The sequence below is a fragment of the Pelecanus crispus genome, chromosome 1 (genome assembly GCF_030463565.1).
Source record: "Pelecanus crispus isolate bPelCri1 chromosome 1, bPelCri1.pri, whole genome shotgun sequence".
Classification (NCBI taxonomy): Eukaryota; Metazoa; Chordata; class Aves; order Pelecaniformes; family Pelecanidae; genus Pelecanus; species Pelecanus crispus.
Genome location: NC_134643.1, coordinates 90,276,688 through 90,304,140, shown reverse-complemented (window position 1 = coordinate 90,304,140; position 27,453 = coordinate 90,276,688).

The window sequence follows — 27,453 nt, the reverse complement described above, 5'->3', positions numbered from 1 at the left end:
TTTGTGAGCTGGTGTGTGCCGAGAGTGAGAGTGAGCTTGAGAATGTGTCTTGGCAGGGCTAGGAGGCAAGGCAAGGGGAGATGCCAGGGGGGTGTCTGGCTGTGAGTGCGGTGGGAAGGGCAGTTGAATACAGCACCAGCTCTTAGGCCTTCGAGCTATGGTGTGGGAGAAATGGCTGTATGTTTTAACTTTGTGAGCTGGTGTGTGCCGAGAGTGAGTATGAGCTTGCGAATGTGTGTTGGCAGTGGTAGGAGGCAAGGCAAGGGGAGATTCTTAGTGTATGTTTGGCTGTGAAAGCACTGGCAAGGGAAGGTCAGAATCAGCAAGAGCTCTAAGCGCTTAGAGCTCTGGTGTGGGAGAAATGGCTGTATGTTTTAACTTTGTGAGCTGGTGTGTGCCGAGAGTGAGAGTGTGCTTGAGAATGTGTCTTGGGAGTGGTGGGAGGCAAGGCAAGGGGAGATGCCAGGGGGGTGTCTGGCTGTGAGTGCGGTGGGAAGGGCAGTTGAATACAGCACCAGCTCTTAGGCCTTCGAGCTCTGGTGTGGGAGAAATGGCTGTATGTTTTAACTTTGTGAGCTGGTGTGTGCCGAGAGTGAGAGTGAGCTTGCGAATGTGTGTTGGCAGTGGTAGGAGGCAAGGCAAGGGGAGATTCTTAGTGTATGTTTGGCTGTGAAAGCACTGGCAAGGGAAGGTCAGAATCAGCAAGAGCTCTAAGCGCTTAGAGCTGTGGTGTGGGAGAAATGGCTGTATGTTTTAACTTTGTGAGCTGGTGTGTGCCGAGAGTGAGAGTGAGCTTGAGAATGTGTCTTGGGAGTGGTGGGAGGCAAGGCAAGGGGAGATGCCAGGGGGGTGTCTGGCTGTGAGTGCGGTGGGAAGGGCAGTTGAATACAGCACCAGCTCTTAGGCCTTAGAGCTATGGTGTGGGAGAAATGGCTGTATGTTTTAACTTTGTGAGCTGGTGTGTGCCGAGAGTGAGAGTGAGCTTGCGAATGTGTGTTGGCAGTGGTAGGAGGCAAGGCAAGGGGAGATTCTTAGTGTATGTTTGGCTGTGAAAGCACTGGCAAGGGAAGGTCAGAATCAGCAAGAGCTCTAAGCGCTTAGAGCTCTGGTGTGGGAGAAATGGCTGTATGTTTTAACTTTGTGAGCTGGTGTGTGCCGAGAGTGAGAGTGAGCTTGAGAATGTGTCTTGGGAGTGGTGGGAGGCAAGGCAAGGGGAGATGCCAGGGGGGTGTCTGGCTGTGAGTGCGGTGGGAAGGGCAGTTGAATACAGCACCAGCTCTTAGGCCTTCGAGCTATGGTGTGGGAGAAATGGCTGCATGTTTGCACTTTGTGAGCTGGTCTGTGCGAAGAGTGAGAGTGAGCTTGCGAATGTGTATTGAGAGTGCTGGGAGGCAAGGCAAAAGTACATCCGCAGTGTCTGTCTGGGTGTGAAAGTGCTGGCAAGGGAAGGTGAGGACCAGCAAGAGCATTAAGCCCTAAGAAATATTAAGAGGGAAACATGGCTGTATGTTTTAAGTTTGTGAGCTGGTGTGTGCCGAGAGTGAGAGTGAGCTTGAGAATGTGTCTTGGCAGTGGTAGGAGGCAAGGCAAGGGGAGATTCTTAGTGTATGTTTTTCTGTGAAAGCACTGGCAAGGGAAGGTCAGAAACAGCAAGAGCTCTAAGCCCTTAGAGCTCTGGTGTGGGAGAAATGAGTGTATGTTTTAACTTTGTGAGCTGGTGTGTGCCGAGAGTGAGAGTGAGCTTGCGAATGTGTCTTGGGAGTGGTAGGAGGCAAGGCAAGGGGAGATTCTTAGTGTATGTTTGGCTGTGAAAGCACTGGCAAGGGAAGGTCAGAAACAGCAAGAGCTCTAAGCCCTTAGAGCTCTGGTGTGGGAGAAATGAGTGTATGTTTTAACTTTGTGAGCTGGTCTGTGCCGAGAGTGAGAGTGAGCTTGCGAATGTGTCTTGGCAGTGGTAGGAGGCAAGGCAAGGGGAGATTCTTAGTGTATGTTTGGCTGTGAAAGCACTGGCAAGGGAAGGTCAGAAACAGCAAGAGCTCTAAGCCCTTAGAGCTCTGGTGTGGGAGAAATGGCTGTATGTTTTAACTTTGTGAGCTGGTGTGTGCCGAGAGTGAGAGTGAGCTTGAGAATGTGTCTTGGCAGTGGCAGGAGGCAAGGCAAGGGGAGATTCTTAGTGTATGTTTGGCTGTGAAAGCACTGGCAAGGGAAGGTCAGAAACAGCAAGAGCTCTAAGCCCTTAGAGCTCTGGTGTGGGAGAAATGGCTGTATGTTTTAACACTGGGAGCTGGTCTGTGCCGAGAGTGAGAGTGAGTTTGCGAATGTGTGTTGGCAGTGGTAGGAGGCAAGGCAAGGGGAGATTCTTAGTGTATGTTTGGCTGTGAAAGCACTGGCAAGGGAAGGTCAGAAACAGCAAGAGCTCTAAGCGCTTAGAGCTCTGGTGTGGGAGAAGTGGCTGTATGTTTTAACTTTGTGAGCTGGTGTGTGCCGAGAGTGAGAGTGAGCTTGAGAATGTGTCTTGGGAGTGGTGGGAGGCAAGGCAAGGGGAGATGCCAGGGGGGTGTCTGGCTGTGAGTGCGGTGGGAAGGGCAGTTGAATACAGCACCAGCTCTTAGGCCTTCGAGCTATGGTGTGGGAGAAATGGCTGCATGTTTGCACTTTGTGAGCTGGTCTGTGCGAAGAGTGAGAGTGAGCTTGCGAATGTGTATTGAGAGTGCTGGGAGGCAAGGCAAAAGTACATCCGCAGTGTCTGTCTGGGTGTGAAAGTGCTGGCAAGGGAAGGTGAGGACCAGCAAGAGCATTAAGCCCTTAGAAATATTAAGAGGGAAACATGGCTGTATGTTTTAAGTTTGTGAGCTGGTCTGTGCCGAGAGTGAGAGTGAGCTTGCGAATGTGTCTTGGCAGTGGTAGGAGGCAAGGCAAGGGGAGATTCTTAGTGTATGTTTGGCTGTGAAAGCACTGGCAATGGAAGGTCAGAATCAGCAAGAGCTCTAAGCCCTTAGAGCTCTGGTGTGGGAGAAATGAGTGTATGTTTTAACTTTGTGAGCTGGTCTGTGCCGAGAGTGAGAGTGAGCTTCCGAATGTGTCTTGGCAGTGGCAGGAGGCAAGGCAAGGGGAGATTCTTAGTGTATGTTTTTCTGTGAAAGCACTGGGAAGGGAAGGTCAGAAACAGCAAGAGCTCTAAGCCCTTAGAGCTCTGGTGTGGGAGAAATGGCTGTATGTTTTAACTTTGTGAGCTGGTCTGTGCCGAGAGTGAGAGTGAGCTTGCGAATGTGTCTTGGCAGTGGCAGGAGGCAAGGCAAGGGGAGATTCTTAGTGTATGTTTGGCTGTGAAAGCACTGGCAAGGGAAGGTCAGAATCAGCAAGAGCTCTAAGCGCTTAGAGCTCTGGTGTGGGAGAAATGGCTGTATGTGTCTTGGCAGTGGCAGGAGGCAAGGCAAGGGGAGATTCTTAGTGTATGTTTGGCTGTGAAAGCACTGGCAAGGGAAGGTCAGAATCAGCAAGAGCTCTAAGCGCTTAGAGCTCTGGTGTGGGAGAAATGGCTGTATGTTTTAACTTTGTGAGCTGGTGTGTGCCGAGAGTGAGAGTGAGCTTGAGAATGTGTCTTGGGAGTGGTGGGAGGCAAGGCAAGGGGAGATGCCAGGGGGGTGTCTGGCTGTGAGTGCGGTGGGAAGTGCAGTTGAATACAGCACCAGCTCTTAGGCCTTAGAGCTATGGTGTGGGAGAAATGGCTGTATGTTTTAACTTTGTGAGCTGGTGTGTGCCGAGAGTGAGAGTGAGCTTGCGAATGTCTGTTGGCAGTGGTAGGAGGCAAGGCAAGGGGAGATTCTTAGTGTATGTTTGGCTGTGAAAGCACTGGCAAGGGAAGGTCAGAATCAGCAAGAGCTCTAAGCCCTTAGAGCTCTGGTGAGAGAGAAATGGCTGTATGTTTTAACTTTGTGAGCTGGTGTGTGCCGAGAGTGAGAGTGAGCTTGAGAATGTGTCTTGGCAGGGCTAGGAGGCAAGGCAAGGGGAGATGCCAGGGGGGTGTCTGGCTGTGAGTGCGGTGGGAAGGGCAGTTGAATACAGCACCAGCTCTTAGGCCTTCGAGCTATGGTGTGGGAGAAATGGCTGTATGTTTTAACTTTGTGAGCTGGTGTGTGCCGAGAGTGAGTATGAGCTTGCGAATGTGTGTTGGCAGTGGTAGGAGGCAAGGCAAGGGGAGATTCTTAGTGTATGTTTGGCTGTGAAAGCACTGGCAAGGGAAGGTCAGAATCAGCAAGAGCTCTAAGCGCTTAGAGCTCTGGTGTGGGAGAAATGGCTGTATGTTTTAACTTTGTGAGCTGGTGTGTGCCGAGAGTGAGAGTGTGCTTGAGAATGTGTCTTGGGAGTGGTGGGAGGCAAGGCAAGGGGAGATGCCAGGGGGGTGTCTGGCTGTGAGTGCGGTGGGAAGGGCAGTTGAATACAGCACCAGCTCTTAGGCCTTCGAGCTCTGGTGTGGGAGAAATGGCTGTATGTTTTAACTTTGTGAGCTGGTGTGTGCCGAGAGTGAGAGTGAGCTTGCGAATGTGTGTTGGCAGTGGTAGGAGGCAAGGCAAGGGGAGATTCTTAGTGTATGTTTGGCTGTGAAAGCACTGGCAAGGGAAGGTCAGAATCAGCAAGAGCTCTAAGCGCTTAGAGCTCTGGTGTGGGAGAAATGGCTGTATGTTTTAACTTTGTGAGCTGGTGTGTGCCGAGAGTGAGAGTGAGCTTGAGAATGTGTCTTGGGAGTGGTGGGAGGCAAGGCAAGGGGAGATGCCAGGGGGGTGTCTGGCTGTGAGTGCGGTGGGAAGGGCAGTTGAATACAGCACCAGCTCTTAGGCCTTAGAGCTCTGGTGTGGGAGAAATGGCTGTATGTTTTAACTTTGTGAGCTGGTGTGTGCCGAGAGTGAGAGTGAGCTTGCGAATGTGTGTTGGCAGTGGTAGGAGGCAAGGCAAGGGGAGATTCTTAGTGTATGTTTGGCTGTGAAAGCACTGGCAAGGGAAGGTCAGAATCAGCAAGAGCTCTAAGCGCTTAGAGCTCTGGTGTGGGAGAAATGGCTGTATGTTTTAACTTTGTGAGCTGGTGTGTGCCGAGAGTGAGAGTGAGCTTGAGAATGTGTCTTGGGAGTGGTGGGAGGCAAGGCAAGGGGAGATGCCAGGGGGGTGTCTGGCTGTGAGTGCGGTGGGAAGGGCAGTTGAATACAGCACCAGCTCTTAGGCCTTCGAGCTATGGTGTGGGAGAAATGGCTGCATGTTTGCACTTTGTGAGCTGGTCTGTGCGAAGAGTGAGAGTGAGCTTGCGAATGTGTATTGAGAGTGCTGGGAGGCAAGGCAAAAGTACATCCGCAGTGTCTGTCTGGGTGTGAAAGTGCTGGCAAGGGAAGGTGAGGACCAGCAAGAGCATTAAGCCCTTAGAAATATTAAGAGGGAAACATGGCTGTATGTTTTAAGTTTGTGAGCTGGTGTGTGCCGAGAGTGAGAGTGAGCTTGCGAATGTGTCTTGGCAGTGGTAGGAGGCAAGGCAAGGGGAGATTCTTAGTGTATGTTTTTCTGTGAAAGCACTGGCAAGGGAAGGTCAGAAACAGCAAGAGCTCTAAGCCCTTAGAGCTCTGGTGTGGGAGAAATGAGTGTATGTTTTAACTTTGTGAGCTGGTCTGTGCCGAGAGTGAGAGTGAGCTTGCGAATGTGTCTTGGCAGTGGTAGGAGGCAAGGCAAGGGGAGATTCTTAGTGTATGTTTGGCTGTGAAAGCACTGGCAAGGGAAGGTCAGAAACAGCAAGAGCTCTAAGCCCTTAGAGCTCTGGTGTGGGAGAAATGAGTGTATGTTTTAACTTTGTGAGCTGGTCTGTGCCGAGAGTGAGAGTGAGCTTGCGAATGTGTCTTGGCAGTGGTAGGAGGCAAGGCAAGGGGAGATTCTTAGTGTATGTTTGGCTGTGAAAGCACTGGCAAGGGAAGGTCAGAAACAGCAAGAGCTCTAAGCCCTTAGAGCTCTGGTGTGGGAGAAATGGCTGTATGTTTTAACACTGGGAGCTGGTCTGTGCCGAGAGTGAGAGTGAGTTTGCGAATGTGTCTTGGCAGTGGTAGGAGGCAAGGCAAGGGGAGATTCTTAGTGTATGTTTTTCTGTGAAAGCACTGGCAAGGGAAGGTCAGAAACAGCAAGAGCTCTAAGCCCTTAGAGCTCTGGTGTGGGAGAAATGGCTGTATGTTTTAACTTTGTGAGCTGGTGTGTGCCGAGAGTGAGAGTGAGCTTGAGAATGTGTCTTGGCAGTGGCAGGAGGCAAGGCAAGGGGAGATTCTTAGTGTATGTTTGGCTGTGAAAGCACTGGCAAGGGAAGGTCAGAAACAGCAAGAGCTCTAAGCCCTTAGAGCTCTGGTGTGGGAGAAATGGCTGTATGTTTTAACACTGGGAGCTGGTCTGTGCCGAGAGTGAGAGTGAGCTTGAGAATGTGTCTTGGGAGTGGTAGGAGGCAAGGCAAGGGGAGATTCTTAGTGTATGTTTGGCTGTGAAAGCACTGGCAAGGGAAGGTCAGAAACAGCAAGAGCTCTAAGCGCTTAGAGCTCTGGTGTGGGAGAAGTGGCTGTATGTTTTAACTTTGTGAGCTGGTGTGTGCCGAGAGTGAGAGTGAGCTTGAGAATGTGTCTTGGGAGTGGTGGGAGGCAAGGCAAGGGGAGATGCCAGGGGGGTGTCTGGCTGTGAGTGCGGTGGGAAGGGCAGTTGAATACAGCACCAGCTCTTAGGCCTTCGAGCTCTGGTGTGGGAGAAATGGCTGTATGTTTTAACTTTGTGAGCTGGTGTGTGCCGAGAGTGAGAGTGAGCTTGCGAATGTGTGTTGGCAGTGGTAGGAGGCAAGGCAAGGGGAGATTCTTAGTGTATGTTTGGCTGTGAAAGCACTGGCAAGGGAAGGTCAGAATCAGCAAGAGCTCTAAGCGCTTAGAGCTCTGGTGTGGGAGAAATGGCTGTATGTTTTAACTTTGTGAGCTGGTGTGTGCCGAGAGTGAGAGTGAGCTTGAGAATGTGTCTTGGGAGTGGTGGGAGGCAAGGCAAGGGGAGATGCCAGGGGGGTGTCTGGCTGTGAGTGCGGTGGGAAGGGCAGTTGAATACAGCACCAGCTCTTAGGCCTTCGAGCTATGGTGTGGGAGAAATGGCTGCATGTTTGCACTTTGTGAGCTGGTCTGTGCGAAGAGTGAGAGTGAGCTTGCGAATGTGTATTGAGAGTGCTGGGAGGCAAGGCAAAAGTACATCCGCAGTGTCTGTCTGGGTGTGAAAGTGCTGGCAAGGGAAGGTGAGGACCAGCAAGAGCATTAAGCCCTAAGAAATATTAAGAGGGAAACATGGCTGTATGTTTAAGTTTGTGAGCTGGTGTGTGCCGAGAGTGAGAGTGAGCTTGAGAATGTGTCTTGGCAGTGGTAGGAGGCAAGGCAAGGGGAGATTCTTAGTGTATGTTTTTCTGTGAAAGCACTGGCAAGGGAAGGTCAGAAACAGCAAGAGCTCTAAGCCCTTAGAGCTCTGGTGTGGGAGAAATGAGTGTATGTTTTAACTTTGTGAGCTGGTCTGTGCCGAGAGTGAGAGTGAGCTTGCGAATCTCTCTTGGCAGTGGTAGGAGGCAAGGCAAGGGGAGATTCTTAGTGTATGTTTGGCTGTGAAAGCACTGGCAAGGGAAGGTCAGAAACAGCAAGAGCTCTAAGCCCTTAGAGCTCTGGTGTGGGAGAAATGAGTGTATGTTTTAACTTTGTGAGCTGGTCTGTGCCGAGAGTGAGAGTGAGCTTGCGAATGTGTCTTGGCAGTGGTAGGAGGCAAGGCAAGGGGAGATTCTTAGTGTATGTTTGGCTGTGAAAGCACTGGCAAGGGAAGGTCAGAAACAGCAAGAGCTCTAAGCCCTTAGAGCTCTGGTGTGGGAGAAATGGCTGTATGTTTTAACACTGGGAGCTGGTCTGTGCCGAGAGTGAGAGTGAGTTTGCGAATGTGTCTTGGCAGTGGTAGGAGGCAAGGCAAGGGGAGATTCTTAGTGTATGTTTTTCTGTGAAAGCACTGGCAAGGGAAGGTCAGAAACAGCAAGAGCTCTAAGCCCTTAGAGCTCTGGTGTGGGAGAAATGGCTGTATGTTTTAACTTTGTGAGCTGGTGTGTGCCGAGAGTGAGAGTGAGCTTGAGAATGTGTCTTGGCAGTGGCAGGAGGCAAGGCAAGGGGAGATTCTTAGTGTATGTTTGGCTGTGAAAGCACTGGCAAGGGAAGGTCAGAAACAGCAAGAGCTCTAAGCCCTTAGAGCTCTGGTGTGGGAGAAATGGCTGTATGTTTTAACACTGGGAGCTGGTGTGTGCCGAGAGTGAGAGTGAGTTTGCGAATGTGTCTTGGCAGTGGTAGGAGGCAAGGCAAGGGGAGATTCTTAGTGTATGTTTGGCTGTTAAAGCACTGGCAAGGGAAGGTCAGAAACAGCAAGAGCTCTAAGCGCTTAGAGCTCTGGTGTGGGAGAAGTGGCTGTATGTTTTAACTTTGTGAGCTGGTGTGTGCCGAGAGTGAGAGTGAGCTTGAGAATGTGTCTTGGGAGTGGTGGGAGGCAAGGCAAGGGGAGATGCCAGGGGGGTGTCTGGCTGTGAGTGCGGTGGGAAGGGCAGTTGAATACAGCACCAGCTCTTAGGCCTTCGAGCTATGGTGTGGGAGAAATGGCTGCATGTTTGCACTTTGTGAGCTGGTCTGTGCGAAGAGTGAGAGTGAGCTTGCGAATGTGTATTGAGAGTGCTGGGAGGCAAGGCAAAAGTACATCCGCAGTGTCTGTCTGGGTGTGAAAGTGCTGGCAAGGGAAGGTGAGGACCAGCAAGAGCATTAAGCCCTTAGAAATATTAAGAGGGAAACATGGCTGTATGTTTTAAGTTTGTGAGCTGGTGTGTGCCGAGAGTGAGAGTGAGCTTGAGAATGTGTCTTGGCAGTGGTAGGAGGCAAGGCAAGGGGAGATTCTTAGTGTATGTTTTTCTGTGAAAGCACTGGCAAGGGAAGGTCAGAAACAGCAAGAGCTCTAAGCCCTTAGAGCTCTGGTGTGGGAGAAATGGCTGTATGTTTTAACTTTGTGAGCTGGTGTGTGCCGAGAGTGAGAGTGAGCTTGAGAATGTGTCTTGGCAGTGGCAGGAGGCAAGGCAAGGGGAGATTCTTAGTGTATGTTTGGCTGTGAAAGCACTGGCAAGGGAAGGTCAGAAACAGCAAGAGCTCTAAGCCCTTAGAGCTCTGGTGTGGGAGAAATGGCTGTATGTTTTAACACTGGGAGCTGGTCTGTGCCGAGAGTGAGAGTGAGCTTGCGAATGTGTCTTGGCAGTGGTAGGAGGCAAGGCAAGGGGAGATTCTTAGTGTATGTTTGGCTGTGAAAGCACTGGCAAGGGAAGGTCAGAAACAGCAAGAGCTCTAAGCGCTTAGAGCTCTGGTGTGGGAGAAGTGGCTGTATGTTTTAACTTTGTGAGCTGGTGTGTGCCGAGAGTGAGAGTGAGCTTGAGAATGTGTCTTGGGAGTGGTGGGAGGCAAGGCAAGGGGAGATGCCAGGGGGGTGTCTGGCTGTGAGTGCGGTGGGAAGGGCAGTTGAATACAGCACCAGCTCTTAGGCCTTCGAGCTATGGTGTGGGAGAAATGGCTGCATGTTTGCACTTTGTGAGCTGGTCTGTGCGAAGAGTGAGAGTGAGCTTGCGAATGTGTATTGAGAGTGCTGGGAGGCAAGGCAAAAGTACATCCGCAGTGTCTGTCTGGGTGTGAAAGTGCTGGCAAGGGAAGGTGAGGACCAGCAAGAGCATTAAGCCCTTAGAAATATTAAGAGGGAAACATGGCTGTATGTTTTAAGTTTGTGAGCTGGTGTGTGCCGAGAGTGAGAGTGAGCTTGAGAATGTGTCTTGGCAGTGGTAGGAGGCAAGGCAAGGGGAGATTCTTAGTGTATGTTTTTCTGTGAAAGCACTGGCAAGGGAAGGTCAGAAACAGCAAGAGCTCTAAGCCCTTAGAGCTCTGGTGTGGGAGAAATGGCTGTATGTTTTAACTTTGTGAGCTGGTGTGTGCCGAGAGTGAGAGTGAGCTTGAGAATGTGTCTTGGGAGTGGCAGGAGGCAAGGCAAGGGGAGATTCTTAGTGTATGTTTGGCTGTGAAAGCACTGGCAAGGGAAGGTCAGAAACAGCAAGAGCTCTTAGCGCTTAGAGCTCTGGTGTGGGAGAAATGGCTGTATGTTTTAACTTTGTGAGCTGGTGTGTGCCGAGAGAGTGTGCTTGAGAATGTGTCTTGGGAGTGGTGGGAGGCAAGGCAAGGGGAGATGCCAGGGGGGTGTCTGGCTGTGAGTGCGGTGGGAAGGGCAGTTGAATACAGCACCAGCTCTTAGGCCTTCGAGCTCTGGTGTGGGAGAAATGGCTGTATGTTTTAACTTTGTGAGCTGGTGTGTGCCGAGAGTGAGAGTGAGCTTGCGAATGTGTGTTGGCAGTGGTAGGAGGCAAGGCAAGGGGAGATTCTTAGTGTATGTTTGGCTGTGAAAGCACTGGCAAGGGAAGGTCAGAATCAGCAAGAGCTCTAAGCGCTTAGAGCTCTGGTGTGGGAGAAATGGCTGTATGTTTTAACTTTGTGAGCTGGTGTGTGCCGAGAGTGAGAGTGAGCTTGAGAATGTGTCTTGGGAGTGGTGGGAGGCAAGGCAAGGGGAGATGCCAGGGGGGTGTCTGGCTGTGAGTGCGGTGGGAAGGGCAGTTGAATACAGCACCAGCTCTTAGGCCTTAGAGCTCTGGTGTGGGAGAAATGGCTGTATGTTTTAACACTGGGAGCTGGTCTGTGCCGAGAGTGAGAGTGAGCTTGCGAATGTGTGTTGGCAGTGGTAGGAGGCAAGGCAAGGGGAGATTCTTAGTGTATGTTTGGCTGTGAAAGCACTGGCAAGGGAAGGTCAGAATCAGCAAGAGCTCTAAGCGCTTAGAGCTCTGGTGTGGGAGAAATGGCTGTATGTTTTAACTTTGTGAGCTGGTGTGTGCCGAGAGTGAGAGTGAGCTTGAGAATGTGTCTTGGGAGTGGTGGGAGGCAAGGCAAGGGGAGATGCCAGGGGGGTGTCTGGCTGTGAGTGCGGTGGGAAGGGCAGTTGAATACAGCACCAGCTCTTAGGCCTTCGAGCTATGGTGTGGGAGAAATGGCTGCATGTTTGCACTTTGTGAGCTGGTCTGTGCGAAGAGTGAGAGTGAGCTTGCGAATGTGTATTGAGAGTGCTGGGAGGCAAGGCAAAAGTACATCCGCAGTGTCTGTCTGGGTGTGAAAGTGCTGGCAAGGGAAGGTGAGGACCAGCAAGAGCATTAAGCCCTTAGAAATATTAAGAGGGAAACATGGCTGTATGTTTTAAGTTTGTGAGCTGGTGTGTGCCGAGAGTGAGAGTGAGCTTGAGAATGTGTCTTGGCAGTGGTAGGAGGCAAGGCAAGGGGAGATTCTTAGTGTATGTTTTTCTGTGAAAGCACTGGCAAGGGAAGGTCAGAAACAGCAAGAGCTCTAAGCCCTTAGAGCTCTGGTGTGGGAGAAATGAGTGTATGTTTTAACTATGTGAGCTGGTGTGTGCCGAGAGTGAGAGTGAGCTTGAGAATGTGTCTTGGCAGTGGTAGGAGGCAAGGCAAGGGGAGATTCTTAGTGTATGTTTGGCTGTGAAAGCACTGGCAAGGGAAGGTCAGAAACAGCAAGAGCTCTAAGCCCTTAGAGCTCTGGTGTGGGAGAAATGAGTGTATGTTTTAACTTTGTGAGCTGGTCTGTGCCGAGAGTGAGAGTGAGCTTGCGAATGTGTCTTGGCAGTGGTAGGAGGCAAGGCAAGGGGAGATTCTTAGTGTATGTTTGGCTGTGAAAGCACTGGCAAGGGAAGGTCAGAAACAGCAAGAGCTCTAAGCCCTTAGAGCTCTGGTGTGGGAGAAATGGCTGTATGTTTTAACACTGGGAGCTGGTCTGTGCCGAGAGTGAGAGTGAGTTTGCGAATGTGTCTTGGCAGTGGTAGGAGGCAAGGCAAGGGGAGATTCTTAGTGTATGTTTTTCTGTGAAAGCACTGGCAAGGGAAGGTCAGAAACAGCAAGAGCTCTAAGCCCTTAGAGCTCTGGTGTGGGAGAAATGGCTGTATGTTTTAACTTTGTGAGCTGGTGTGTGCCGAGAGTGAGAGTGAGCTTGAGAATGTGTCTTGGCAGTGGCAGGAGGCAAGGCAAGGGGAGATTCTTAGTGTATGTTTGGCTGTGAAAGCACTGGCAAGGGAAGGTCAGAAACAGCAAGAGCTCTAAGCCCTTAGAGCTCTGGTGTGGGAGAAATGGCTGTATGTTTTAACTTTGTGAGCTGGTGTGTGCCGAGAGTGAGAGTGAGTTTGCGAATGTGTCTTGGCAGTGGTAGGAGGCAAGGCAAGGGGAGATTCTTAGTGTATGTTTGGCTGTGAAAGCACTGGCAAGGGAAGGTCAGAAACAGCAAGAGCTCTAAGCGCTTAGAGCTCTGGTGTGGGAGAAGTGGCTGTATGTTTTAACTTTGTGAGCTGGTGTGTGCCGAGAGTGAGAGTGAGCTTGAGAATGTGTCTTGGGAGTGGTGGGAGGCAAGGCAAGGGGAGATGCCAGGGGGGTGTCTGGCTGTGAGTGCGGTGGGAAGGGCAGTTGAATACAGCACCAGCTCTTAGGCCTTCGAGCTATGGTGTGGGAGAAATGGCTGCATGTTTGCACTTTGTGAGCTGGTCTGTGCGAAGAGTGAGAGTGAGCTTGCGAATGTGTATTGAGAGTGCTGGGAGGCAAGGCAAAAGTACATCCGCAGTGTCTGTCTGGGTGTGAAAGTGCTGGCAAGGGAAGGTGAGGACCAGCAAGAGCATTAAGCCCTTAGAAATATTAAGAGGGAAACATGGCTGTATGTTTTAAGTTTGTGAGCTGGTGTGTGCCGAGAGTGAGAGTGAGCTTGCGAATGTGTCTTGGCAGTGGTAGGAGGCAAGGCAAGGGGAGATTCTTAGTGTATGTTTTTCTGTGAAAGCACTGGCAAGGGAAGGTCAGAAACAGCAAGAGCTCTAAGCCCTTAGAGCTCTGGTGTGGGAGAAATGGCTGTATGTTTTAACTTTGTGAGCTGGTGTGTGCCGAGAGTGAGAGTGAGCTTGAGAATGTGTCTTGGCAGTGGCAGGAGGCAAGGCAAGGGGAGATTCTTAGTGTATGTTTGGCTGTGAAAGCACTGGCAAGGGAAGGTCAGAAACAGCAAGAGCTCTAAGCCCTTAGAGCTCTGGTGTGGGAGAAATGGCTGTATGTTTTAACACTGGGAGCTGGTCTGTGCCGAGAGTGAGAGTGAGTTTGCGAATGTGTCTTGGCAGTGGTAGGAGGCAAGGCAAGGGGAGATTCTTAGTGTATGTTTGGCTGTGAAAGCACTGGCAAGGGAAGGTCAGAAACAGCAAGAGCTCTAAGCGCTTAGAGCTCTGGTGTGGGAGAAGTGGCTGTATGTTTTAACTTTGTGAGCTGGTGTGTGCCGAGAGTGAGAGTGAGCTTGAGAATGTGTCTTGGGAGTGGTGGGAGGAAAGGCAAGGGGAGATGCCAGGGGGGTGTCTGGCTGTGAGTGCGGTGGGAAGGGCAGTTGAATACAGCACCAGCTCTTAGGCCTTAGAGCTATGGTGTGGGAGAAATGGCTGCATGTTTGCACTTTGTGAGCTGGTCTGTGCGAAGAGTGAGAGTGAGCTTGCGAATGTGTATTGAGAGTGCTGGGAGGCAAGGCAAAAGTACATCCGCAGTGTCTGTCTGGGTGTGAAAGTGCTGGCAAGGGAAGGTGAGGACCAGCAAGAGCATTAAGCCCTTAGAAATATTAAGAGGGAAACATGGCTGTATGTTTTAAGTTTGTGAGCTGGTCTGTGCCGAGAGTGAGAGTGAGCTTGCGAATGTGTCTTGGCAGTGGTAGGAGGCAAGGCAAGGGGAGATTCTTAGTGTATGTTTGGCTGTGAAAGCACTGGCAAGGGAAGGTCAGAAACAGCAAGAGCTCTAAGCCCTTAGAGCTCTGGTGTGGGAGAAATGGCTGTATGTTTTAACACTGGGAGCTGGTCTGTGCCGAGAGTGAGAGTGAGTTTGCGAATGTGTCTTGGCAGTGGTAGGAGGCAAGGCAAGGGGAGATTCTTAGTGTATGTTTGGCTGTGAAAGCACTGGCAAGGGAAGGTCAGAAACAGCAAGAGCTCTAAGCGCTTAGAGCTCTGGTGTGGGAGAAGTGGCTGTATGTTTTAACTTTGTGAGCTGGTGTGTGCCGAGAGTGAGAGTGAGCTTGAGAATGTGTCTTGGCAGTGGTAGGAGGCAAGGCAAGGGGAGATTCTTAGTGTATGTTTGGCTGTGAAAGCACTGGCAAGGGAAGGTCAGAAACAGCAAGAGCTCTAAGCCCTTAGAGCTCTGGTGTGGGAGAAATGAGTGTATGTTTTAACTTTGTGAGCTGGTCTGTGCCGAGAGTGAGAGTGAGCTTGCGAATGTGTCTTGGCAGTGGTAGGAGGCAAGGCAAGGGGAGATTCTTAGTGTATGTTTGGCTGTGAAAGCACTGGCAAGGGAAGGTCAGAAACAGCAAGAGCTCTAAGCCCTTAGAGCTCTGGTGTGGGAGAAATGGCTGTATGTTTTAACACTGGGAGCTGGTCTGTGCCGAGAGTGAGAGTGAGTTTGCGAATGTGTCTTGGCAGTGGTAGGAGGCAAGGCAAGGGGAGATTCTTAGTGTATGTTTTTCTGTGAAAGCACTGGCAAGGGAAGGTCAGAAACAGCAAGAGCTCTAAGCCCTTAGAGCTCTGGTGTGGGAGAAATGGCTGTATGTTTTAACTTTGTGAGCTGGTGTGTGCCGAGAGTGAGAGTGAGCTTGAGAATGTGTCTTGGCAGTCGCAGGAGGCAAGGCAAGGGGAGATTCTTAGTGTATGTTTGGCTGTGAAAGCACTGGCAAGGGAAGGTCAGAAACAGCAAGAGCTCTAAGCCCTTAGAGCTCTGGTGTGGGAGAAATGGCTGTATGTTTTAACACTGGGAGCTGGTCTGTGCCGAGAGTGAGAGTGAGTTTGCGAATGTGTCTTGGCAGTGGTAGGAGGCAAGGCAAGGGGAGATTCTTAGTGTATGTTTGGCTGTGAAAGCACTGGCAAGGGAAGGTCAGAAACAGCAAGAGCTCTAAGCGCTTAGAGCTCTGGTGTGGGAGAAGTGGCTGTATGTTTTAACTTTGTGAGCTGGTGTGTGCCGAGAGTGAGAGTGAGCTTGAGAATGTGTCTTGGGAGTGGTGGGAGGCAAGGCAAGGGGAGATGCCAGGGGGGTGTCTGGCTGTGAGTGCGGTGGGAAGGGCAGTTGAATACAGCACCAGCTCTTAGGCCTTCGAGCTATGGTGTGGGAGAAATGGCTGCATGTTTGCACTTTGTGAGCTGGTCTGTGCGAAGAGTGAGAGTGAGCTTGCGAATGTGTATTGAGAGTGCTGGGAGGCAAGGCAAAAGTACATCCGCAGTGTCTGTCTGGGTGTGAAAGTGCTGGCAAGGGAAGGTGAGGACCAGCAAGAGCATTAAGCCCTTAGAAATATTAAGAGGGAAACATGGCTGTATGTTTTAAGTTTGTGAGCTGGTGTGTGCCGAGAGTGAGAGTGAGCTTGAGAATGTGTCTTGGCAGTGGTAGGAGGCAAGGCAAGGGGAGATTCTTAGTGTATGTTTTTCTGTGAAAGCACTGGCAAGGGAAGGTCAGAAACAGCAAGAGCTCTAAGCCCTTAGAGCTCTGGTGTGGGAGAAATGGCTGTATGTTTTAACTTTGTGAGCTGGTGTGTACCGAGAGTGAGAGTGAGCTTGAGAATGTGTCTTGGGAGTGGCAGGAGGCAAGGCAAGGGGAGATTCTTAGTGTATGTTTGGCTGTGAAAGCACTGGCAAGGGAAGGTCAGAAACAGCAAGAGCTCTTAGCGCTTAGAGCTCTGGTGTGGGAGAAATGGCTGTATGTTTTAACTTTGTGAGCTGGTGTGTGCCGAGAGAGTGTGCTTGAGAATGTGTCTTGGGAGTGGTGGGAGGCAAGGCAAGGGGAGATGCCAGGGGGGTGTCTGGCTGTGAGTGCGGTGGGAAGGGCAGTTGAATACAGCACCAGCTCTTAGGCCTTAGAGCTCTGGTGTGGGAGAAATGGCTGTATGTTTTAACTTTGTGAGCTGGTGTGTGCCGAGAGTGAGAGTGAGCTTGCGAATGTGTGTTGGCAGTGGTAGGAGGCAAGGCAAGGGGAGATTCTTAGTGTATGTTTGGCTGTGAAAGCACTGGCAAGGGAAGGTCAGAATCAGCAAGAGCTCTAAGCGCTTAGAGCTCTGGTGTGGGAGAAATGGCTGTATGTTTTAACTTTGTGAGCTGGTGTGTGCCGAGAGTGAGAGTGTGCTTGAGAATGTGTCTTGGGAGTGGTGGGAGGCAAGGCAAGGGGAGATGCCAGGGGGGTGTCTGGCTGTGAGTGCGGTGGGAAGGGCAGTTGAATACAGCACCAGCTCTTAGGCCTTAGAGCTATGGTGTGGGAGAAATGGCTGTATGTTTTAACTTTGTGAGCTGGTGTGTGCCGAGAGTGAGAGTGAGCTTGCGAATGTGTGTTGGCAGTGGTAGGAGGCAAGGCAAGGGGAGATTCTTAGTGTATGTTTGGCTGTGAAAGCACTGGCAAGGGAAGGTCAGAATCAGCAAGAGCTCTAAGCGCTTAGAGCTCTGGTGTGGGAGAAATGGCTGTATGTTTTAACTTTGTGAGCTGGTGTGTGCCGAGAGTGAGAGTGAGCTTGAGAATGTGTCTTGGAAGTGGTGGGAGGCAAGGCAAGGGGAGATGCCAGGGGGGTGTCTGGCTGTGAGTGCGGTGGGAAGGGCAGTTGAATACAGCACCAGCTCTTAGGCCTTAGAGCTCTGGTGTGGGAGAAATGGCTGTATGTTTTAACTTTGTGAGCTGGTGTGTGCCGAGAGTGAGAGTGAGCTTGCGAATGTGTCTTGGCAGTGGTAGGAGGCAAGGCAAGGGGAGATGCCAGGGGGGTGTCTGGCTGTGAGTGCGGTGGGAAGGGCAGTTGAATACAGCACCAGCTCTTAGGCCTTCGAGCTATGGTGTGGGAGAAATGGCTGCATGTTTGCACTTTGTGAGCTGGTCTGTGCGAAGAGTGAGAGTGAGCTTGCGAATGTGTATTGAGAGTGCTGGGAGGCAAGGCAAAAGTACATCCGCAGTGTCTGTCTGGGTGTGAAAGTGCTGGCAAGGGAAGGTGAGGACCAGCAAGAGCATTAAGCCCTTAGAAATATTAAGAGGGAAACATGGCTGTATGTTTTAAGTTTGTGAGCTGGTGTGTGCCGAGAGTGAGAGTGAGCTTGAGAATGTGTCTTGGCAGTGGTAGGAGGCAAGGCAAGGGGAGATTCTTAGTGTATGTTTTTCTGTGAAAGCACTGGCAAGGGAAGGTCAGAAACAGCAAGAGCTCTAAGCCCTTAGAGCTCTGGTGTGGGAGAAATGAGTGTATGTTTTAACTTTGTGAGCTGGTCTGTGCCGAGAGTGAGAGTGAGCTTGCGAATGTGTCTTGGCAGTGGTAGGAGGCAAGGCAAGGGGAGATTCTTAGTGTATGTTTGGCTGTGAAAGCACTGGCAAGGGAAGGTCAGAAACAGCAAGAGCTCTAAGCCCTTAGAGCTCTGGTGTGGGAGAAATGAGTGTATGTTTTAACTTTGTGAGCTGGTCTGTGCCGAGAGTGAGAGTGAGCTTGCGAATGTGTCTTGGCAGTGGTAGGAGGCAAGGCAAGGGGAGATTCTTAGTGTATGTTTGGCTGTGAAAGCACTGGCAAGGGAAGGTCAGAAACAGCAAGAGCTCTAAGCCCTTAGAGCTCTGGTGTGGGAGAAATGGCTGTATGTTTTAACACTGGGAGCTGGTCTGTGCCGAGAGTGAGAGTGAGTTTGCGAATGTGTCTTGGCAGTGGTAGGAGGCAAGGCAAGGGGAGATTCTTAGTGTATGTTTGGCTGTGAAAGCACTGGCAAGGGAAGGTCAGAAACAGCAAGAGCTCTAAGCCCTTAGAGCTCTGGTGTGGGAGAAATGGCTGTATGTTTTAACTTTGTGAGCTGGTCTGTGCCGAGAGTGAGAGTGAGCTTGAGAATGTGTCTTGGCAGTGGTAGGAGGCAAGGCAAGGGGAGATTCTTAGTGTATGTTTGGCTGTGAAAGCACTGGCAAGGGAAGGTCAGAAACAGCAAGAGCTCTAAGCCCTTAGAGCTCTGGTGTGGGAGAAATGGCTGTATGTTTTAACTTTGTGAGCTGGTGTGTGCCGAGAGTGAGAGTGAGCTTGAGAATGTGTCTTGGCAGTGGCAGGAGGCAAGGCAAGGGGAGATTCTTAGTGTATGTTTGGCTGTGAAAGCACTGGCAAGGGAAGGTCAGAAACAGCAAGAGCTCTAAGCCCTTAGAGCTCTGGTGTGGGAGAAATGGCTGTATGTTTTAACACTGGGAGCTGGTCTGTGCCGAGAGTGAGAGTGAGTTTGCGAATGTGTCTTGGCAGTGGTAGGAGGCAAGGCAAGGGGAGATTCTTAGTGTATGTTTGGCTGTGAAAGCACTGGCAAGGGAAGGTCAGAAACAGCAAGAGCTCTAAGCGCTTAGAGCTCTGGTGTGGGAGAAGTGGCTGTATGTTTTAACTTTGTGAGCTGGTGTGTGCCGAGAGTGAGAGTGAGCTTGAGAATGTGTCTTGGGAGTGGTGGGAGGCAAGGCAAGGGGAGATGCCAGGGGGGTGTCTGGCTGTGAGTGCGGTGGGAAGGGCAGTTGAATACAGCACCAGCTCTTAGGCCTTCGAGCTATGGTGTGGGAGAAATGGCTGCATGTTTGCACTTTGTGAGCTGGTCTGTGCGAAGAGTGAGAGTGAGCTTGCGAATGTGTATTGAGAGTGCTGGGAGGCAAGGCAAAAGTACATCCGCAGTGTCTGTCTGGGTGTGAAAGTGCTGGCAAGGGAAGGTAGGACCAGCAAGAGCATTAAGCCCTTAGAAATATTAAGAGGGAAACATGGCTGTATGTTTTAAGTTTGTGAGCTGGTGTGTGCCGAGAGTGAGATTGAGCTTGAGAATGTGTCTTGGCAGTGGTAGGAGGCAAGGCAAGGGGAGATTCTTAGTGTATGTTTGGCTGTGAAAGCACTGGCAAGGGAAGGTCAGAAACAGCAAGAGCTCTAAGCCCTTAGAGCTCTGGTGTGGGAGAAATGGCTGTATGTTTTAACACTGGGAGCTGGTCTGTGCCGAGAGTGAGAGTGAGTTTGCGAATGTGTCTTGGCAGTGGTAGGAGGCAAGGCAAGGGGAGATTCTTAGTGTATGTTTGGCTGTGAAAGCACTGGCAAGGGAAGGTCAGAAACAGCAAGAGGTCTAAGCCCTTAGAGCTCTGGTGAGAGAGAAATGGCTGTATGTTTTAACTTTGTGAGCTGGTCTGTGCCGAGAGTGAGAGTGAGCTTGAGAATGTGTCTTGGCAGTGGCAGGAGGCAAGGCAAGGGGAGATTCTTAGTGTATGTTTGGCTGTGAAAGCACTGGCAAGGGAAGGTCAGAAACAGCAAGAGCTCTAAGCCCTTAGAGCTCTGGTGTGGGAGAAATGGCTGTATGTTTTAACACTGGGAGCTGGTCTGTGCCGAGATTGAGAGTGAGTTTGCGAATGTGTCTTGGCAGTGGTAGGAGGCAAGGCAAGGGGAGATTCTTAGTGTATGTTTGGCTGTGAAAGCACTGGCAAGGGAAGGTCAGAAACAGCAAGAGCTCTAAGCGCTTAGAGCTCTGGTGTGGGAGAAGTGGCTGTATGTTTTAACTTTGTGAGCTGGTGTGTGCCGAGAGTGAGAGTGAGCTTGAGAATGTGTCTTGGGAGTGGTGGGAGGCAAGGCAAGGGGAGATGCCAGGGGGGTGTCTGGCTGTGAGTGCGGTGGGAAGGGCAGTTGAATACAGCACCAGCTCTTAGGCCTTCGAGCTATGGTGTGGGAGAAATGGCTGCATGTTTGCACTTGTGAGCTGGTCTGTGCGAAGAGTGAGAGTGAGCTTGCGAATGTGTATTGAGAGTGCTGGGAGGCAAGGCAAAAGTACATCCGCAGTGTCTGTCTGGGTGTGAAAGTGCTGGCAAGGGAAGGTGAGGACCAGCAAGAGCATTAAGCCCTTAGAAATATTAAGAGGGAAACATGGCTGTATGTTTTAACTTTGTGAGCTGGTCTGTGCCGAGAGTGAGAGTGAGCTTGCGAATGTGTCTTGGCAGTGGTAGGAGGCAAGGCAAGGGGAGATTCTTAGTGTATGTTTTTCTGTGAAAGCACTGGCAAGGGAAGGTCAGAAACAGCAAGAGCTCTAAGCCCTTAGAGCTCTGGTGTGGGAGAAATGGCTGTATGTTTTAACTTTGTGAGCTGGTGTGTGCCGAGAGTGAGAGTGAGCTTGAGAATGTGTCTTGGGAGTGGCAGGAGGCAAGGCAAGGGGAGATTCTTAGTGTATGTTTGGCTGTGAAAGCACTGGCAAGGGAAGGTCAGAAACAGCAAGAGCTCTAAGCGCTTAGAGCTCTGGTGTGGGAGAAATGGCTGTATGTTTTAACTTTGTGAGCTGGTGTGTGCCGAGAGTGAGAGTGTGCTTGAGAATGTGTCTTGGGAGTGGTGGGAGGCAAGGCAAGGGGAGATGCCAGGGGGGTGTCTGGCTGTGAGTGCGGTGGGAAGGGCAGTTGAATACAGCACCAGCTCTTAGGCCTTAGAGCTATGGTGTGGGAGAAATGGCTGTATGTTTTAAGTTTGTGAGCTGGTGTGTGCCGAGAGTGAGAGTGAGCTTGCGAATGTGTGTTGGCAGTGGTAGGAGGCAAGGCAAGGGGAGATTCTTAGTGTATGTTTGGCTGTGAAAGCACTGGCAAGGGAAGGTCAGAAACAGCAAGAGCTCTAAGCGCTTAGAGCTCTGGTGTGGGAGAAATGGCTGTATGTTTTAACTTTGTGAGATGGTGTGTGCCGAGAGTGAGAGTGAGCTTGAGAATGTGTCTTGGGAGTGGTGGGAGGCAAGGCAAGGGGAGATGCCAGGGGGGTGTCTGGCTGTGAGTGCGGTGGGAAGGGCAGTTGAATACAGCACCAGCTCTTAGGCCTTAGAGCTATGGTGTGGGAGAAATGGCTGCATGTTTGCACTTTGTGAGCTGGTCTGTGCGAAGAGTGAGAGTGAGCTTGCGAATGTGTATTGAGAGTGCTGGGAGGCAAGGCAAGGGGAGATTCTTAGTGTATGTTTGGCTGTGAAAGCACTGGCAAGGGAAGGTCAGAATCAGCAAGAGCTCTAAGCGCTTAGAGCTGTGGTGTGGGAGAAATGGCTGTATGTTTTAACTTTGTGAGCTGGTGTGTGCCGAGAGTGAGAGTGAGCTTGAGAATGTGTCTTGGGAGTGGTGGGAGGCAAGGCAAGGGGAGATGCCAGGGGGGTGTCTGGCTGTGAGTGCGGTGGGAAGGGCAGTTGAATACAGCACCAGCTCTTAGGCCTTCGAGCTATGGTGTGGGAGAAATGGCTGCATGTTTGCACTTTGTGAGCTGGTCTGTGCGAAGAGTGAGAGTGAGCTTGCGAATGTGTATTGAGAGTGCTGGGAGGCAAGGCAAAAGTACATCCGCAGTGTCTGTCTGGGTGTGAAAGTGCTGGCAAGGGAAGGTGAGGACCAGCAAGAGCATTAAGCCCTTAGAAATATTAAGAGGGAAACATGGCTGTATGTTTTAACTTTGTGAGCTGGTGTGTGCCGAGAGTGAGAGTGAGCTTGAGAATGTGTCTTGGCAGTGGTAGGAGGCAAGGCAAGGGGAGATTCTTAGTGTATGTTTTTCTGTGAAAGCACTGGCAAGGGAAGGTCAGAAACAGCAAGAGCTCTAAGCCCTTAGAGCTCTGGTGTGGGAGAAATGAGTGTATGTTTTAACTTTGTGAGCTGGTCTGTGCCGAGAGTGAGAGTGAGCTTGCAAATGTGTCTTGGCAGTGGTAGGAGGCAAGGCAAGGGGAGATTCTTAGTGTATGTTTGGCTGTGAAAGCACTGGCAAGGGAAGGTCAGAAACAGCAAGAGCTCTAAGCCCTTAGAGCTCTGGTGTGGGAGAAATGAGTGTATGTTTTAACTTTGTGAGCTGGTCTGTGCCGAGAGTGAGAGTGAGCTTGCGAATGTGTCTTGGCAGTGGTAGGAGGCAAGGCAAGGGGACATTCTTAGTGTATGTTTGGCTGTGAAAGCACTGGCAAGGGAAGGTCAGAAACAGCAAGAGCTCTAAGCCCTTAGAGCTCTGGTGTGGGAGAAATGGCTGTATGTTTTAACACTGGGAGCTGGTCTGTGCCGAGAGTGAGAGTGAGTTTGCGAATGTGTCTTGGCAGTGGTAGGAGGCAAGGCAAGGGGAGATTCTTAGTGTATGTTTGGCTGTGAAAGCACTGGCAAGGGAAGGTCAGAAACAGCAAGAGCTCTAAGCCCTTAGAGCTCTGGTGTGGGAGAAATGGCTGTATGTTTTAACTTTGTGAGCTGGTGTGTGCCGAGAGTGAGAGTGAGCTTGAGAATGTGTCTTGGCAGTGGTAGGAGGCAAGGCAAGGGGAGATTCTTAGTGTATGTTTTTCTGTGAAAGCACTGGCAAGGGAAGGTCAGAAACAGCAAGAGCTCTAAGCCCTTAGAGCTCTGGTGTGGGAGAAATGGCTGTATGTTTTAACTTTGTGAGCTGGTGTGTGCCGAGAGTGAGAGTGAGCTTGAGAATGTGTCTTGGCAGTGGTAGGAGGCAAGGCAAGGGGAGATTCTTAGTGTATGTTTGGCTGTGAAAGCACTGGCAAGGGAAGGTCAGAAACAGCAAGAGCTCTAAGCCCTTAGAGCTCTGGTGTGGGAGAAATGGCTGTATGTTTTTACTTTGTGAGCTGGTGTGTGCCGAGAGTGAGAGTGAGCTTGAGAATGTGTCTTGGCAGGGCTAGGAGGCAAGGCAAGGGGAGATTCTTAGTGTATGTTTGGCTGTGAAAGCACTGGCAAGGGAAGGTCAGAATCAGCAAGAGCTCTAAGCGCTTAGAGCTCTGGTGTGGGAGAAGTGGCTGTATGTTTTAACTTTGTGAGCTGGTGTGTGCCGAGAGTGAGAGTGAGCTTGAGAATGTGTCTTGGGAGTGGTGGGAGGCAAGGCAAGGGGAGATGCCAGGGGGGTGTCTGGCTGTGAGTGCGGTGGGAAGGGCAGTTGAATACAGCACCAGCTCTTAGGCCTTCGAGCTCTGGTGTGGGAGAAATGGCTGTATGTTTTAACTTTGTGAGCTGGTGTGTGCCGAGAGTGAGTATGAGCTTGCGAATGTGTGTTGGCAGTGGTAGGAGGCAAGGCAAGGGGAGATTCTTAGTGTATGTTTGGCTGTGAAAGCACTGGCAAGGGAAGGTCAGAATCAGCAAGAGCTCTAAGCGCTTAGAGCTCTGGTGTGGGAGAAATGGCTGTATGTTTTAACTTTGTGAGCTGGTCTGTGCCGAGAGTGAGAGTGAGCTTGAGAATGTGTCTTGGGAGTGGTGGGAGGCAAGGCAAGGGGAGATTCTTAGTGTATGTTTGGCTGTGAAAGCACTGGCAAGGGAAGGTCAGAAACAGCAAGAGCTCTAAGCGCTTAGAGCTCTGGTGTGGGAGAAGTGGCTGTATGTTTTAACTTTGTGAGCTGGTGTGTGCCGAGAGTGAGAGTGAGCTTGAGAATGTGTCTTGGGAGTGGTGGGAGGCAAGGCAAGGGGTGATGCCAGGGGGGTGTCTGGCTGTGAGTGTGGTGGGAAGGGCAGTTGAATACAGCACCAGCTCTTAGGCCTTAGAGCTCTGGTGTGGGAGAAATGGCTGCATGTTTGCACTTTGTGAGCTGGTCTGTGCGAAGAGTGAGAGTGAGCTTGCGAATGTGTATTGAGAGTGCTGGGAGGCAAGGCAAAAGTACATCCGCAGTGTCTGTCTGGGTGTGAAAGTGCTGGCAAGGGAAGGTGAGGACCAGCAAGAGCATTAAGCCCTTAGAAATATTAAGAGGGAAACATGGCTGTATGTTTTAACTTTGTGAGCTGGTGTGTGCCGAGAGTGAGAGTGAGCTTGCGAATGTGTCTTGGCAGTGGTAGGAGGCAAGGCAAGGGGAGATTCTTAGTGTATATTTGGCTGTGAAAGCACTGGCAAGGGAAGGTCAGAAACAGCAAGAGCTCTAAGCCCTTAGAGCTCTGGTGTGGGAGAAATGGCTGTATGTTTTAACTTTGTGAGCTGGTGTGTGCCGAGAGTGAGAGTGAGCTTGAGAATGTGTCTTGGGAGTGGCAGGAGGCAAGGCAAGGGGAGATTCTTAGTGTATGTTTGGCTGTGAAAGCACTGGCAAGGGAAGGTCAGAAACAGCAAGAGCTCTAAGCGCTTAGAGCTCTGGTGTGGGAGAAATGGCTGTATGTTTTAACTTTGTGAGCTGGTGTGTGCCGAGAGTGAGAGTGTGCTTGAGAATGTGTCTTGGGAGTGGTGGGAGGCAAGGCAAGGGGAGATGCCAGGGGGGTGTCTGGCTGTGAGTGCGGTGGGAAGGGCAGTTGAATACAGCACCAGCTCTTAGGCCTTAGAGCTCTGGTGTGGGAGAAATGGCTGTATGTTTTAACTTTGTGAGCTGGTGTGTGCCGAGAGTGAGAGTGAGCTTGCGAATGTGTGTTGGCAGTGGTAGGAGGCAAGGCAAGGGGAGATTCTTAGTGTATGTTTGGCTGTGAAAGCACTGGCAAGGGAAGGTCAGAATCAGCAAGAGCTCTAAGCGCTTAGAGCTCTGGTGTGGGAGAAATGGCTGTATGTTTTAACTTTGTGAGCTGGTGTGTGCCGAGAGTGAGAGTGAGGTTGAGAATGTGTCTTGGGAGTGGTGGGAGGCAAGGCAAGGGGAGATGCCAGGGGGGTGTCTGGCTGTGAGTGCGGTGGGAAGGGCAGTTGAATACAGCACCAGCTCTTAGGCCTTAGAGCTATGGTGTGGGAGAAATGGCTGTATGTTTTAAGTTTGTGAGCTGGTGTGTGCCGAGAGTGAGAGTGAGCTTGCGAATGTGTGTTGGCAGTGGTAGGAGGCAAGGCAAGGGGAGATTCTTAGTGTATGTTTGGCTGTGAAAGTGCTGGCAAGGGAAGGTCAGAATCAGCAAGAGCTCTAAGCGCTTAGAGCTCTGGTGTGGGAGAAATGGCTGTATGTTTTAACTTTGTGAGCTGGTGTGTGCCGAGAGTGAGAGTGAGCTTGAGAATGTGTCTTGGGAGTGGTGGGAGGCAAGGCAAGGGGAGATGCCAGGGGGGTGTCTGGCTGTGAGTGCGGTGGGAAGGGCAGTTGAATACAGCACCAGCTCTTAGGCCTTAGAGCTATGGTGTGGGAGAAATGGCTGCATGTTTGCACTTTGTGAGCTGGTCTGTGCGAAGAGTGAGAGTGAGCTTGCGAATGTGTATTGAGAGTGCTGGGAGGCAAGGCAAGGGGAGATTCTTAGTGTATGTTTGGCTGTGAAAGCACTGGCAAGGGAAGGTCAGAATCAGCAAGAGCTCTAAGCGCTTAGAGCTCTGGTGTGGGAGAAATGGCTGTATGTTTTAACTTTGTGAGCTGGTGTGTGCCGAGAGTGAGAGTGAGCTTGAGAATGTGTCTTGGGAGTGGTGGGAGGCAAGGCAAGGGGAGATGCCAGGGGGGTGTCTGGCTGTGAGTGCGGTGGGAAGGGCAGTTGAATACAGCACCAGCTCTTAGGCCTTCGAGCTATGGTGTGGGAGAAATGGCTGCATGTTTGCACTTTGTGAGCTGGTCTGTGCGAAGAGTGAGAGTGAGCTTGCGAATGTGTATTGAGAGTGCTGGGAGGCAAGGCAAAAGTACATCCGCAGTGTCTGTCTGGGTGTGAAAGTGCTGGCAAGGGAAGGTGAGGACCAGCAAGAGCATTAAGCCCTTAGAAATATTAAGAGGGAAACATGGCTGTATGTTTTAAGTTTGTGAGCTGGTGTGTGCCGAGAGTGAGAGTGAGCTTGAGAATGTGTCTTGGCAGTGGTAGGAGGCAAGGCAAGGGGAGATTCTTAGTGTATGTTTTTCTGTGAAAGCACTGGCAAGGGAAGGTCAGAAACAGCAAGAGCTCTAAGCCCTTAGAGCTCTGGTGTGGGAGAAATGAGTGTATGTTTTAACTTTGTGAGCTGGTCTGTGCCGAGAGTGAGAGTGAGCTTGCGAATGTGTCTTGGCAGTGGTAGGAGGCAAGGCAAGGGGAGATTCTTAGTGTATGTTTGGCTGTGAAAGCACTGGCAAGGGAAGGTCAGAAACAGCAAGAGCTCTAAGCCCTTAGAGCTCTGGTGTGGGAGAAATGAGTGTATGTTTTAACTTTGTGAGCTGGTCTGTGCCGAGAGTGAGAGTGAGCTTGCGAATGTGTCTTGGCAGTGGTAGGAGGCAAGGCAAGGGGACATTCTTAGTGTATGTTTGGCTGTGAAAGCACTGGCAAGGGAAGGTCAGAAACAGCAAGAGCTCTAAGCCCTTAGAGCTCTGGTGTGGGAGAAATGGCTGTATGTTTTAACACTGGGAGCTGGTCTGTGCCGAGAGTGAGAGTGAGTTTGCGAATGTGTCTTGGCAGTGGTAGGAGGCAAGGCAAGGGGAGATTCTTAGTGTATGTTTGGCTGTGAAAGCACTGGCAAGGGAAGGTCAGAAACAGCAAGAGCTCTAAGCCCTTAGAGCTCTGGTGTGGGAGAAATGGCTGTATGTTTTAACTTTGTGAGCTGGTGTGTGCCGAGAGTGAGAGTGAGCTTGAGAATGTGTCTTGGGAGTGGTGGGAGGCAAGGCAAGGGGAGATTCTTAGTGTATGTTTGGCTGTGAAAGCACTGGCAAGGGAAGGTCAGAAACAGCAAGAGCTCTAAGCCCTTAGAGCTCTGGTGTGGGAGAAATGGCTGTATGTTTTAACTTTGTGAGCTGGTGTGTGCCGAGAGTGAGAGTGAGCTTGCGAATGTGTCTTGGCAGTGGTAGGAGGCAAGGCAAGGGGAGATTCTTAGTGTATATTTGGCTGTGAAAGCACTGGCAAGGGAAGGTCAGAAACAGCAAGAGCTCTAAGCCCTTAGAGCTCTGGTGTGGGAGAAATGGCTGTATGTTTTTACTTTGTGAGCTGGTGTGTGCCGAGAGTGAGAGTGAGCTTGAGATTGTGTCTTGGCAGGGCTAGGAGGCAAGGCAAGGGGAGATTCTTAGTGTATGTTTGGCTGTGAAAGCACTGGCAAGGGAAGGTCAGAATCAGCAAGAGCTCTAAGCGCTTAGAGCTCTGGTGTGGGAGAAGTGGCTGTATGTTTTAACTTTGTGAGCTGGTGTGTGCCGAGAGTGAGAGTGAGCTTGAGAATGTGTCTTGGGAGTGGTAGGAGGCAAGGCAAGGGGAGATGCCAGGGGGGTGTCTGGCTGTGAGTGCGGTGGGAAGGGCAGTTGAATACAGCACCAGCTCTTAGGCCTTCGAGCTCTGGTGTGGGAGAAATGGCTGTATGTTTTAACTTTGTGAGCTGGTGTGTGCCGAGAGTGAGTATGAGCTTGCGAATGTGTGTTGGCAGTGGTAGGAGGCAAGGCAAGGGGAGATTCTTAGTGTATGTTTGGCTGTGAAAGCACTGGCAAGGGAAGGTCAGAATCAGCAAGAGCTCTAAGCGCTTAGAGCTCTGGTGTGGGAGAAATGGCTGGATGTTTTAACTT